General features: G+C 33.5%; 1 long non-coding RNA gene across 1 annotated transcript in view; it reads right to left on the minus strand.

Moving 5' to 3' along the window:
* The window catches only part of LOC116630584, a 130,426-nt gene extending 118,101 nt beyond the window's left edge, over positions 1-12,325 (minus strand). Inside the window, exon 1 of the long non-coding RNA XR_004298981.1 lies at positions 12,236-12,325. This is a non-coding gene — a long non-coding RNA (uncharacterized LOC116630584). The remainder of the gene's footprint in view (positions 1-12,235) is intronic.
* Positions 12,326-15,335: the final 3,010 nt, after the last annotated feature.

The following is a 15,335-nucleotide window of genomic DNA, read 5'->3' on the forward strand; positions in this document are numbered from 1 at the left end:
TCATGCTTTAACTCTTTATTACTATAATATCATGTCCCGGACAATGCTGAGCACAATAAGCTCTTAATAAAAATTTATTATATCTGTTGACTGGCAGTATTAATTTCTCCTTTATTCTTACATAAAACACAGACCCTCAAACTTTTGGCAGGTGGAACACTCATGTTAAGTTGTTTCCTTTAAAATAATTGATTCTTAGCAATGTGTGGGTATGTCTTACTTCTCTTTGCATTTGTAAGACTGGGACCAGTGCCTGCCACCTACTAGGAGCTTAGTAACTTATTCCTGAATAATAAAATTATTAAAGTCTCATTACTCTCAACCTCAGAAACACATGCATAGCCAGCAGGATTTAGATGTTAATAGAAAGAGCGCATTCTTTAAGAGAGCATCTTGCTTTTATTGACTGTAACTTCTTTATCTCCTTGTACAATAATTTGTGATTTCCACTAAGCATTTGCCAACCAGATCAATTGGTCTCTGCCATATCCATCAGTCCATATTGAGACTGATATGTTAATACCATTTTCACTTTTAATGACAAGGCCAAGTAGTTTCCTTTCCCTTTTTAAACAAATCCTTGGTTTTCATAATATTTACCTTTGATCATCACTGTCTTTGCCAGGAGCTATTTGATTTTAATATTCAATTTTGAATAAAAGTGCCAACTGGGAGAATCTTACTTTGCTTTTAGGCTAAAAATCAGTTGCAATTTTAATTTCTTTTCCTTTAGGCAAAAGAAATATTTTCACAGACACTGAATTTTATAAACACCACATATGAAAAAGTTAAATACATAGAGAAAGAAAATGTTTTTATTGTGGTGATGATTTTTCTTCCAGAATTCTAAGAGAGCAGAGGGCTAGGCTGTGGTCCTAAACAGTGACAGGTAAAGTAAGACATTTTATTTGTTAAAGAAGGATAAATGGCAAGATGTCTGTTTGTAAGATCTTGATTTGGTCTTTGACTGGGCTGAGAATATGATTTCATGGCTATTAAGTAGCCCCCAAACTGCAGTTTCTTTACAATAATGGACGTGGTTTTCTTTGGCACAATGTTTCAGCGTGGCATGCATAAGTCATACTTGCCCTGGAAGTCCATGTTATTCCTGCATAATGGTATTAAATTTGATGTTCTCATTTTATATGTTGACCAAGTATCTTGCCCTATTCATTTGATTCTTTGAACTTTTTTCAACCTCTTGCTATATTTTTCCTATACAAATCTATTTCTCTTGAAGGCTTGAGTTTTAGCATAGCCTTATTCTGATATATGACTGTTAGAATGTAATTTGTGTCAATAAAATATTGTGAAACTGGGCCATCTACCTCTGAGTCTCTCTCTATAGGTATAGAGTGAATAGAGGTAGACACAAGTTAAGTTTCTGAAGATAAAAGACATTGTTATATGCCAACAATGAATCATGGAACACTACATCAAAAACTAATGATGTACTATATGGTGACTAACATAACATAATTAAAAAAATAAAATAAATAAATAAATAATAAAGACATTGCTAAAGATCACACAAAAGGCACCAGCAGATTTTTATTAGTATCTGTAATATTAGAAAAGAGGTAATACTAAAACTGAAGCCTTTCATGAGTTAAAAGAAATAAACACCAGGGGCATCTGGGTGGCACAGTTACTTAAGCATCAGACTCTTGGTTTCGGCTCAGGTCATGATCTCAAGATCCTAAGATCAAGCCCAGCATCAGGGCTCCAAGCTCTGAAAAGAGTCTGCTTGAGGTTCTCTCTTCCTCTCCCTCTGCCCTTGCTCCCTGCACAAGCTCTCTCTCTAAAATAAATATTTTTTTAAAAAAAAAAGAAAAAAATAGAAATAAACACTAAAAGCACAAGGATTTATGTATCTTCTTAAAAATACTAGTGTACGGCAACCAGCACCTGTGTGTGAAAATTCCAACATTTAAATGATGGGTGTCTTTCACAATAATAAATCTAATTTAACTCCTTATAAGTGAACCATTCGTAGGTAATTGGATAGATACATTCTTTTATTTTTTATCCTTATATTTTACAAAATATACGTGTGATTTTATATGCTAATTTGGCACTCAAAAGATATCCTTTAAATGCTTTTCCTGAAAGCAAGTACTGTCACTGAGTATGTGGAAGGTAGGTGCTCAAAATCTGTCTATCTCAAACTTAATGAAAGGTATTCTATGAATCATTGTTTTTTTTTTTTTCTCTCTCTGGGGAGGAAAGAGAATGTGGGATTTCCCATATTTCCTGTAATAATTTTGGATCTGAGATACAGTTATAAACACATGATTTTTCATTAAGAAATTTAACTCTTTCTTAATGAAGGTTGAGAATCAACCACCATTTTTAAATTACTGAAGGATACAGAAAATTGAACAAGTCACCAGTAAATTAATCATTGTTTACAAAGTATGAGCAATTTGGTTGCTCTATATCCTTATGAATGCTTGGCATTTTTGTACATTTTTAAAATTAGGCATTTTGATCATGTGTAGTGGTATCCTATTGAAGTTTTAATTTGTATATCCCTAATGATTAATTCATGTATTTTTTGGTTTTATAGATGAACTCAGTAGCAAGATCTTGTTCAATTGTTTTGCTCATTTGCTATCCATATCTCAATTTTTAACTGGTTTTTAGCTTATTTTATATTGTGGTTACTAGTCTACGTCAAATATAATTCATTGCCCATTATTTCTGTGTCTTGACTCTTCACTTCGAGGATGAGATCTTTCAATAAGCAGAGCTTCATTTCAAACCTGTCTAAATATAATTTTTCAATATTTAAGACTAAGCATTTATTAATGCATTTACTTATCTAGCCAAATAAAGAAATATTTGCATATCTTAGGGATATGAAAATATTCTCTGATATATTAATCCTTCAGAACTCTTGTCTTTACAGTAACATTCAGAATTATTTTCATTTGAATTAAGGTTTACCTCTTTTATACAAATATCTGCCTGAGCGAGTAGCATTTTTTGAAAAAATGATTCTTTCCCAAATGAACACCAGTGTCATTTGTCATTTAAAAAAATTACTCATGTTAAAACTCTAAATGTAAGAGGAATTCCTCTTACAGATGGGTGTGTTTCCAGATTGTTCTTTCACTGTTGTATTTTTGTCCTTGCAATAGTTTTATTTACTTCATTCAATAAATATTAATATGTGGTAGGATAAGTCTCCAGGGAATGTATTCCTCTAACAGTTTTTCTTTGCTCTTTTGCTTCTTTTCCCAATCTTAATAAATAAATGTTAGAGTAAGATTGTTTGGTTCCATCAAATATAAACTTCTGGAATTTTGAGTGCAATTCAATTGAATCTATAAGTCAAAATGAGCTGGATCCCTATCTTTACCATATTGAGTTTTCTACTCTGTGATTATAGTCTTAGATTTTCTTTAATTTAGCTTAATACTATCCTGAATATAGGATATTTTGTATAATACATTTTTAAACTTTGTAGAATGATCCTTACCTACAGAGAATGTTTTATTCCTTGTTGGGCAGATAGGATTGACTAATTCGAATGTGGATTGCAATTTTTGGGAGGCTCAGTCTAATTCTAGTTCTCCCCAGTTTGTGGGGGTACAGCCCTCCAAAAGTCTTAATGAAGCTCCTTCTTCAGTTCCAGACCTGGACTCTGGGTTTTCTCAGCACTGCTAGTTTCCCAGAGTTGGCCCTGTGCATCCATGAGGTGTTTCAGGCACAAACTCCCACACCTCACTTTACCCTGGCATCATGGTTTTCTCAACTTTGGCTGCCTTGACAGCTCCAAACTTTTTTTGTTTCTAAAACCCTGTGATATTGTCAAAAGTTCTGCTGATTTCCTTACCTCCTCTAGATCCTTTATTGAAAATCTCAAATGCTTACTCTCATAAAGTATAAAAAAAAGATCCATTTTGTCTTTTTTTTTCTTATACATAACTACCCAGATAGTTCACAACATTTGCTAAATCCATTTCTAATATAAACATTGTAAGTCAACTATAATAATATATTTTTAAAAAGCACCTCGTTAATAAAAAAAAAATATTTATCCCAAAACTTTGAAATGGAACATGATCGTATGGAAAAATTTCATGTGCAACTAGGTGTCTTTCGAGATTTGTTATTCTGTTTCATTTTTCTGTGTGCCTATTAATATGCCAAAGTCAAAACTTTAATGATGGATGTTTTATAGTATGTTTTAACATGTGTATGCTAGAATGCTGTTAGTTTCTTTACTGTTATCAATGCATATTCTTTTTCATTATGTATTTTAACTAATGTTTATTTGCTTATATGAAGGCTATACATTTAATTTTTATTTGAGTACATTTGACATACAATGTTACACTAGTTTCAGTGTACAATAGTGATTCAACATCTCTATACCTTATGCTATGCTCACCGCAAGTGTAACCACCATCTCTCAACATACAACACTACTACAACACCATTGACCGTAGTATTCCTTATGCTGTACCTGTTATCCCCGTGACTTATTCATTCCGTAACTGGAAGACTTTATCTCTGGCTCCCCTCCAACCATGTTGCCCATCCCCTCACCCTCCTTCCATCTGGCAACCATCAATTTGTTCTTTGTATTTATAGGACTGATTCTACTTTTTATTTATTCATTTAATTTTTTAGATTATACATATGAGTGAAATCACATGGTATAGATTTCTTGAGTGTTAATTTTATAATCTTTTTTGCTAAGTTCTCTTAATGTTTGTATTACTTTTTCCATTGATACCTTTTCATATTCCAGACAGAGACTTATTTGACCTGCATTTTTTATCATGTTAAAGCAATATCCAATAATTCTGCTTATATTTAGGGTTTTAACATGAATAATTTTTTTTTTCAAATGCCATTTCTTTCCAATTAAGAGGTTTATATGATTAGTCTCCTCGATTCTAACCACATGAAGGATTTTATTAATTGACTTCCTAATATTAAACCACCCTTACCTTTCTGGAAATAATTAACTCAGCCATAATATTATATTATTTTAATATACTTTATATTTTATATATTTTATATATATTTTATATATATTTATATTTTAATATATTTTAATATATATATTTTAATAATATATATTATATATATTATTTTAATATATAATTTAAAATTAATTTAATAAATTTTCTTTCAAGACTACTCATAAGTAAGTTTGTTTTGTAGTTTCTGGTTTTGGTGTAATTTTTGTCAGGTTTTGATATCTATGTTGTATTAATTCCAAATAAATTTTCAAAACTTCTTTTTCATATACTCTACAATACTTTATGCAGTTTAGGGTTATTTGTTTTTTAAATAATTTGTTTAGCTCCCCTGTGCATCTCCCTGGTGTCTTTCCCCTGTGAAAATCCCTGGTGAGATTTTCTTTAACTATTTTTTTTTCCTAGTTTTTCTTTTGCATTGGTCTCTTTGAATCTTCTGTCTCTATGGGGATAGGTTTTGGGGAGAATTATTTTAGGAAAAATTATATATATTAACTTATTTAGAAAAAAGTTTTTAAAAGAATTTGTTATATATTTCATAGAGGTTTTCAAATTTATCTACATTAAAACTGTGCAAATTTTAATTTGGTATGGACTAATTAATCTCCCTCATGGAGTTTTGTAAAACTGAATGAATCAGATTTGGTCTGTGTCTTATCAGTTATTGAAATAGCTAAGACAGGGTGTATGGCCAGGAACACAGGTTCTTCTCACCTCTCAACACTTGAGCAAGTCTTATTAAATACCACAGTCTAATCTCAGTCCCATACTAGTAATTCAGGGAGAAGAGGATCTTTTTTCTCAGGGCAAAATGGGACTATCAGTAGTGACCTTATGTGGAAGATGGCTATGGCCAGTTGTTTGGCTACCTTACTGAAGTCTATTGGCAGCAAAGACAGTACTACGGCAGAAATAGGAGATATTGTTCCAAATGAATTATCAATAAATTGTTATTTGCTTGAGGAAGCATCACTAAAGACCAGGAAGGAGAGAAGCAGGACAAAACCAAAATAAATTCTATTTGTATTTTATTTCCTTGAGTAAAGAATAGGTGACAGTAAATTATATTGCTATAGCTTGAATCATTCCAATGCTACATCAAGGTTTGATGAGATCAATCTGTAATATTCCACATTTTCAATGGAGAAACCATATTGACGTAATAATTGTAAGAAACAGAGGTTCTTGAATTTGTCTAAAAATAGCACCTTGTGAATTAAAGGAATTTTTCAAGGCTAGCAGAATATTTATACTTGATTTAGAAATCTGTGACTAGGTGACTTGGGTGACATCAATATTGAAATGAATGTCAAATAGTTAAGATGATAGGTCAGAAGGATGGCTGTTTACTGAGGTGAGAATGGAATAAAGCCTTATAGCCTTACAGGGATAGAAAGGACTGTGGAGATCACTTGGATTAACAGTTCTCCAAACTTTTTAATTCAAGTCGTAAGAAAGTCCAAATATAAAAAAGCTAAAAGCAAAGCTGCTCTATTAAAATAGAAGTCCCACCTACCCTTAACTTTCCCCTTGCTCCCATCAAAAGCACATCATTAGAGGAGTTTCCAAGAAATTTCAAAGAATCTTTGTGGGTTTGAAAACTTGTGATTTGGTGCAACACTTCCTATTACACATGGGGACAAGTCCTGAGGCTGCTGAGAGGAAAAACAGGCAGGAAAATCGTCCTGTTCCTCTTGGCTCTGTTCATCCGCCACCACAGTGGACTACAATGCTGCCCTCCTCCCTGTGCTCCCTCAGCTTGCTTTTCCAAAGTGTTTCAATGTAAGTGTTCTGGTTCTACTGAGATAAGGGAACTCATGAGAAAATCAAAGGGAAGAACTTTCAGTCTGGGCAAGTGAGAGTGAACAGAGAAGGAGAAATTGGAGCACTTATTTCTCTGTGTAGTCTAAGGCACTCTGGTTTGTAACAGGAAAGCTATTCTGGTATATCCAGCACTCCGCTTACAGTCTTGTTGTTTTCTGTACAAGAATACATGAAAAAGTTGTTGGTATAGCCCACAAAGAATTTTTCTTTCTTTGAATTTGTTAGAATGGAGAAAGGACTTATGCCTTCAAACACATATGCTAATCTGTGGGGTTTTTTCTTTTGTATTAAGAACAGTATTTACTCTTGAATAATGTTTATTTTTTTTTATTTTGTCTTTTAACATTGAAGCTAATTCATGACGAAAGAACTCTGTAATAGGAAAAATAAGAATGTTTCCTCAAACTCTAGTGTCTATTTTGTGTAGGTAAAAAGTGATAAAAGCCTATTTTTCTATAAATGTATTAACATGTTAAGCATCCAAGAAATAACCCTTCCACACACATATAGGCACATTCAGTCAAAATCCTTAAGGCCCTTGAGAAATCAACAGAAATTCCAAAGTATTTTGAAAGACTGCTATTAGCAATGTAGCTGGAAGAGTGAAGAAAGCAAATTCATTAGAGGGTTTTTGAGGTAATTTCTTTGACTACAGATTAGCTTATTCCGTTTATCAGAATTCAGGGCAAAATACATGAATATATTTAACATATCTTAATAGTTTCTCTAAGTTTAGGAAGGGTTAATGAGCAGATGAATCAATCTATAATGTACCACAAGAGGGCTATAAAATAATTTTTATGCTAAATTTATGAGTACCTTTTATATAAAGGTAATGCTAGCTTCATAGACTGAGTTGAGAAAGCTGGAAAAAGTTGAAAGTAGGAAAATACAACCTTTGGTGAGGGCAAATATCATCTAATAAAAAATGACCCATAGATATTGGATATAAGCAAAGAGAACATTAAATGAATTGTTATACCGTTAGTACACACACTCAAAGAAACACTTTGTGTAATGCTCTGTGAATCACCAAGTTTTCCAGTATCACTGAGGGGAGCAGGCACTATTCCTAGCTCCATGTAAGCATCAATCACTGTTACTTCTAATTCTCTCAGGTGCTTTTTTCCTGGCCTTGATTAGTTTCCTCACATGCATGCCTTGATAAGTACTCAGCTGAATATTCAACAGAACCTTCTACTGATCTCTGAAATTCACTCTCTGGAACTCTTTCCTCACTAGATTCCGTGCTGTGAACCCCTGCTGCTTTGATCTTCCAGATTCTCAGCTATTGCTAATGCAGAGACCTACAGGACTATACCTGGGTTTCTCCTCTGTTACGCCTCAGACTGAAAACTCTTAATGCAGTAAGCATGGGTCTTCCTAGGGCTCATGTTCCTCCCCACCCCATTTCTAAGGGATCCTTTTTCTTCATTTTGTGATGCCCAGTGTCTTGAAAACCACTTTTTCATAATCTCGTTCATTTTTTTTTTTTTCTATAGTTTCACTTGGAAGCATAGATCTGGTTCCTGTTATTCCATTCTGGCCAGAAGCAGAATTTCTGTATTGGCTATCTTGCTTCTTACTGATAACTCATTTATTTCTTATTGAAGACATTTTCATTCTGTCAATGTCAGATTATAAGTAATATTGTGTCTTATTCCTGAAAAATGTCTTTATTCTCGTGTTTGGCGTTTTCCTAAGCTAAATACAGAAAATTACATAATTTTTTACTGTTTGAAAATCAAAGATGTATTTACATGGACTCTTGACCTTTTATTTATTGACCTATTGCATCTACATGTCGTTCCTTTTGGTTTTAACTGTTATGTTTCTGGGTGTTTTATCTGCTTAGTTTGTGATTCTTCAATTATGCATTCAGGTTTTTATTTTAGTTCTTCAAACCCATAAATTTCTAGTCTATTCTCTTCTGCTGTAATCTGTCCCATATTCTGTGTATTCTTCCATCTGGAAACGACCATTATAAATGTGCAAGAACTCTCTCTTTCCTTCCTATTTCTCATATGTTTATCTTTCTGTTCTTATGCATGTGTATTCCCATGTCTAACAGTTCTTTAATTTTCTTCATTTTTAAATTTTATTTTTAAGCTATTTATATTAAAAATCACTCTATATTTTTCATATCTAGATATTCATTATGCTTTCTTATGTAACATTTTAAAGTTGTGCTGTCTTACGGAATTCTGATCTCTTCTCATGTGTGGTTCAGTACTGGAGATTGAAGTTTTCACAGATCTTTTATTTTTCCCATGCATAGCAGAAAGAAAAGAAAAACTCCTTTCTGTAGCTTGTTTCCTTCATTTTTAGAGATTATCTATCATTTCAAGTGCCCTGGCTTTATGAGTGGTCTTACTTATAGCTTCCAGCCTGCCTGCAAGTAAGACCACATCACTATCCACCACAGTCCACAGAGAAACCAAGCCTTCAGTGCCTGGCAAGGATCACCAAGGTCAACTTGATTTCTTTACTCTGAGGTTCTTCTTCCTTTTTCTAATTTGAGACAGAGCTTCCTTTTTACCATTTTTGGGGAAAAAAAATTTGACATATAATTAAGTTTGGTCATGGTTTATCAATAGTTTTTATGGAGTTTTGCCTGGATAGTGATCCACACTAGATCCATCTGCTAAGGTTGTCAGAAAACTTTATATAACTTTCAACATACATTATTTAATTTATTCCTCATAATGACCTAATGAATACAGGTGGATAGAGACAAAAAAAAGCTAAGGCTTAGGCATTTTAAATGACTTGACCAGCATCACATGATTAGTAAATGTTTTGACTATGATTCAAATGCAGGTCATGACGTCTCTTGGTTATGCACTTAGCCATTAACCTCTATGACCTATCTTTAAGAGACAGGACATCTTGACATCTTACAGATGTATTTTTCTAAAAGGAGAAAGGACTTCAATTATTTGACCTGCACTTGACAGTTGAGTACTAGTATATCCTATGTTCTTTTCAATTTAAGTATCTTGTGAATCTTTTCAAATTACTGGAATTGGAGAAAAAGGAAAGAAAAGAAGGAAAAATAACGTTATGATATTAGGCATTGGCAGATGGATCAAGCTTATGTCTTTTCCTTTGCTGAAAAATTATATTTCAAATTCCATGGATGGCTAATGGAAACCTTCCTCTCGTGAAAATTCTGTAAGTTTACTTTGTGATTTGCTAAAATCAGACTATTTGAAGTTACCCATGATCAGTCCTTGATATTGATTGTGCTTTATCTATCAATCTTGACTTAAAAAGCTTACTTAGCGATGTATTATCCTCAATTCAGTTTGCTATCTCAGCACTACTTATGTTATTTGCATTTAAAAAAGTAAACACTTAGAGCTCTAATGAAATTTCTTCTTTCAACAGCAAAAGCATTACTTACTCCATGAGTGAGGTTAAGTAGATACATGTCATTGATTTATTATTATCATCATCATCACATCCTTGTACCACAAAGTTCAAATTATTTTCTTTAAATATTGATACTGTCTCTATAATGTTTTTCTTCTATCCTGTAGAATTTCCCAAGGAGTTTCTCAAAATCACATAAATTTTAGAAACCCCACTGAATTATACAGACATAAGCATTCGTGTCTCTGATACACACAGATTACTGTTTATCTGAACTGAAGTTCTAAGTCAGATTGAATCTTACTCTTTTTCATCCAGTCCCAATTAATTTAGAAAATATTTCTATTTTATAAACACAATGTCCTCATAAGATAGAAGTTTCTATCTTTAAAATTTTGTCCTAAGTATTTTCCAATTCTCTTACAATTGCTAGAGTTGCAGAGTATACTACCCGCAAGGATAATTATATCAGTGATAAAAAGAAACCGAAGGACACAGGGGATGGGATTTTTTCATGCTGACAAAAGTTATGGATGCTTATGGGGATAACTAAACAAAAGAGGAATTTGTCCAGGGGTCAACCTCTAGACGCCCCAAAATAGCTCACTTCAGGTATGTGAGACATAAGTGGTATGTGAGGTGTAAGTGATTCATTCCACTTAAGCATGGTGAGAATTTGGCCAGATTTTAGAAGCCTGCCTTTACGGTTTTGTACTCCCGTGCTCTGCCACCCACCCCAATAACCTCTGCCTGACTCTGTCTTAGCTACTCTGGATTCCTGAGTATGTTTCTCTCTATTGCACCAGGTTCTAAGCACAAACCAATTACTGTGAACTCTCTTTGAGATTCAATAAAGTTAAAGTTAGTCACCCAAAAACATTGTTCAGTGGGTCCTGGCTTTAGACCTTTGTGAGATCCACTCCTGTCTGGTCATATAAAACTCCAAAACTTTATCAATTCCAGTGGCAAGCCTGATCATCATGCTAATTGCCAACATAATCTTGATAACTTTTTCAGAAATTAGTCTGAATCTTGTTTAGTCTAATCAATTACTGTAACAGCATAATTCTTGCCAGTTTATTTGTAGACAGGAGCCATAGGCCAATATGAGAATTAAATAGAAGTTCTTCAATGATATGTATGAGCCACTGAATTAACTGATGCTGAATCTACCCATTTTAATATATTTAATTTGAAATAAGTCACCCTATTAATTCAGGAACTTTTCACTGGTTACTTGCACTTACCTATAACTTAAGTGATATATTTTCTCAATATTGACCATTAGTTATCCTATTCTTGGATATGTTTTAGGGTATTCTTATAATTTCTTAATTATAAATTTTTAGAGGTAGACTTTATATGTATTAGTGGTTAACTAATATTCATACTGTTAAAGCTTTGGTGTTTACTAAACAAGTGCCCTCCAGGAAGGCTGTATTAATTTATGTACCCAACAGCATTACATAATCACCAATAGTAGGATGAGGAGGAAGAGGAGGAAGAAGGGGAGGTGGAGAGGAAGGGCAAAGACTACTATTACTACTTTTTAATTTTGGTCATGGGTAAGGCTCTACATCCCCTGAAAAAAAGTTTTTGCCTCTAAAGTTCAACATTTCAAAGATCTACATAGATTTCTTTTCTTGAATGCACTGGATCATGTTTTTAAACATGATTGACAAAATTATTTTAAAAAATTAAAATCAAATATAAGGCTTAAAGAATTAACTAAATATTTCAAAATATAGATATATGAGAGAGTGACAACAAAAAGGAAAAGACTCAATGGAGAATCTAATACTTTATAGAGAGACTCATACACAGACACATCATGAAATTTCAGAAGGATCGAAAGAAAAAGAATGTAAAAGTGGAGAGAATAAAAGATATTTACATATAAACAACATTCAAAAAGTAGTATCAATTACCTAGAAAGCAATAAAAAATTATTCAACATGTACTTTCATCAGCTACCAAATTGTTAACCATACAGGTAGAGAATAAAAACATTTTCAAACAGAAAAACTCAGAAAATTTACCTCTTTTATACTCAGGGAAGTTGCTTCAAGTTGTGCTTTGGCAAATTCAAAAGGTAAACCAAGAAGTAATAAGCAAACAGTGGATCCAACCTAAGAAATGAAACAAGAGACATTCCAAGTGAAAAATCAAGAATCAGAAGCATAGACATGATGATGACTGTCAAAAAAAAGTCAACGTAATTTAAGAGTTACAAGTTGACTTTGTAGATAGTGTTTACTAGGCACATACATCACTTTTTTATAGATTATAAAATAAATTTTAGAAATAGACCCCTTTTATTACAATTGATATTAATAAAAATGTGTTCATAATAGAAGAAAACCATGTCACTGAAAATTTCTGTATCCTAAATCATAAGCAAATGTATGCGTGCACATACACAACACTTAGTAACTGTCTTATTCATCAATAAATATATAGGAACTCAAAAGTTTTGTGGAATCAATGAATCTACTCGTTCACTGACAACTCTGTGGATTTCTAGCTTGATGAATCCTACTATACCTGAACCCTTCTTATAGAATAACTTATTAGTCAAAAATTCATGAGAACATGTATCTTTTCGAATAAGTGTTTTTGTTTTCTTTGGGTAAATACCAACTAGTGGAAGACCTGGATCCTATGGTATTTCAATTTTTAATTTTTTTGAGGAACCTCTGTACTGTTTTTCACAGTAGCTGCACCAGTTTGCATTCCCACCTACAGTGCACAAGATTTCCTTTTTCTCCACAACCTCGCCAACACTTGTTATGTCTTGTGTTTTTTATTGTATCCATTCTGACAGGTGTGAGGTGACAGTTCACTGTGGTTTTGATTTGCATTCCCTGATGATGAGTGATGTTGAGCACCTTTTCATGTCTCTGTTGGCCATATGTATGTTGTCTTTGGAAAAATGTCTATTCAGCTCCTCTGTCCATTTTTAATTGGATTATTTTATTTGGTGTTGAGTGGTATCAGTTCTTTATACATTTTGGATATTAACCCCTTATCGGATATATCATTGCAAATATCTTTTCCCATTTAGGAGGTTGCCTTTTTGTTTTGTTGATGAGCAATTCAAGTGTCCACTGTAGTGAATGAATAAAGAAGACGGGATATATATGTACAATGTAGTATTACTCAGCCATAAAGAAGAATGAGATCTTCCCATTTGCAAAAACATGAATGGACCCAGAGGGAATAATGCTAGGTGTAATAAGTTAGAGAAGACAAATATATCATTTTATTCATATGTAGAATTTAAGAAGCAAACAAAGAAAAATAGACAAAAAAGACTCTTAAATAGAAAAGACTGGTGGTTGCCAGATGGAAGTGGGAGGGGGTCGGTGAAATAGATAAAGGAGATCAAGAGTACACTTCTCTTCACGGGCACTGAGTAATGTATAGAATTGATGAATCATTATATTGTACACCTGAAACTAATATTAGACTGTATGCTAATTATACTTCAAAAAATTCATGAGAACACATGATTTTAGAAAAGTAGTATATGGCACTACTCTATAGTGGACACTGACTGTGGCACCAAGAAAGGTAAGAATTTGTTTTAGTAAGACTCAGACCACCACTCTCTACTTTTTCCTAAACCTTCCCCCACTCTTGTTGATTTTCTTTTTATTCGCCCTTTGAATAGCAGGCAAAAATATTAGAAATTCCCTTATCATAATGAGGCAGGGATGGTGGCTGCATCCATATTGTGATCTAAATTATGGCACAAAGTCTGAATGCTTTTAAATATCTGGCTCCACCTAGTCCTATCCAAGCTCACATTTTAAGAGAAAAATGGTATTGGGGCGCCTGGGTGGCTCAGTCGTTAAGCGTCTGCCTTCGGCTCAGGTCATGATCCCAGGGTCCTGGGATCGAGCCCCGCATCAGGCTCCCTGCTCAGCGGGAAGCCTGCTTCTCCCTCTCCCACTCCCCCTGCTTGTGTTCCCTCTCTCGCTGTGTCTCTCTCTGTCAAATAAATAAATAAAATCTTAAAAAAAAAAAAAGAGAAAAATGGTATTAAAGTGAACATCCATTTTAGGAAGGCACAGAGAGATACCTTAGGCACTTCACATTATCCTAAACGCAAATATTGCTTTTTTGGGTTATATTAAGTGGAACTCAGTCTAATTTGACCTGGGGTACATAAAAGGGGGGTGACCAGGAGTTTTTCCGCTGCTCATAAAGGAAGCTGTGGAGAGTGTCCAATCAAGGCTGGTGGTCCTGGGGCACAGGTAGGACAGCGGTATGCGGAAGTCTTCATAAATGTCAATCTTTTGTTTTTGACAAGGAAAACACCTTTATTTTCTTTATAGTTCCCCAATGACCCAAATCAAATCTTTTATGCATGTTAAGTATTTCATAAATATTTGAGATTCTGATTTTATTTCTGAACACAAAATAATTAAACAGATGGCATAAAGTTGTAATCCAGACTCTTCTCAAACTCAAGTGTCTACCTTGAAGATATACATTCACCATCTTATATCCTTAAAAGAAGTTGGATGAAACAAAAAAAATAGGAAGTCAGCAATTTTATTATAAAAATACCAGAGAATTTAAGTAATTTGCTCTTAATCATCCTGAGTATTTGAAGGAGGCACCGCCATGTTTAGGAACTTAGTAATGCCTTACATAGCACATGGTTAATGTCAAATGACTTGGCTAAAAAGAAACTACAAATTCAGATATTGACACTTTTTTATACTAATGTTTATATTTATTTTTATGAAGAAGTTATCACAAGCTTTTAGGAAGGACCTTACTGTATTTCTTAGTCAGAATAAGCTAAGTTATGCTGCAGTAACAATCAGGTCCATTTCTCAAATAAACGTTTATTTCTCCTTCAGGCTATAATTCCAGAGTCAGTCTGCAAGGATGTTTGTCTCACCATGTTCACTAAAGGACCAAGACTGATAGAGTGGCTTCTACCTTAAATAATAACAGACATTGTTCCAGAGAGAAGCAAACACTGAGAGTTTCTGTAACAGCAATTAAATACTTGTCCTCAAAGTGATATTCCATTGCTTGCAGTGTATTGGCCAAAACTAACCACAACACCCCCCTCACTCATAAAAATCTACTATGTATAAACCTGCATACCAGATGTATTTG

The sequence above is a fragment of the Phoca vitulina genome, unplaced genomic scaffold (genome assembly GCF_004348235.1).
Source record: "Phoca vitulina isolate PV1807 unplaced genomic scaffold, GSC_HSeal_1.0 scaffold4, whole genome shotgun sequence".
Classification (NCBI taxonomy): domain Eukaryota; kingdom Metazoa; phylum Chordata; class Mammalia; order Carnivora; family Phocidae; genus Phoca; species Phoca vitulina.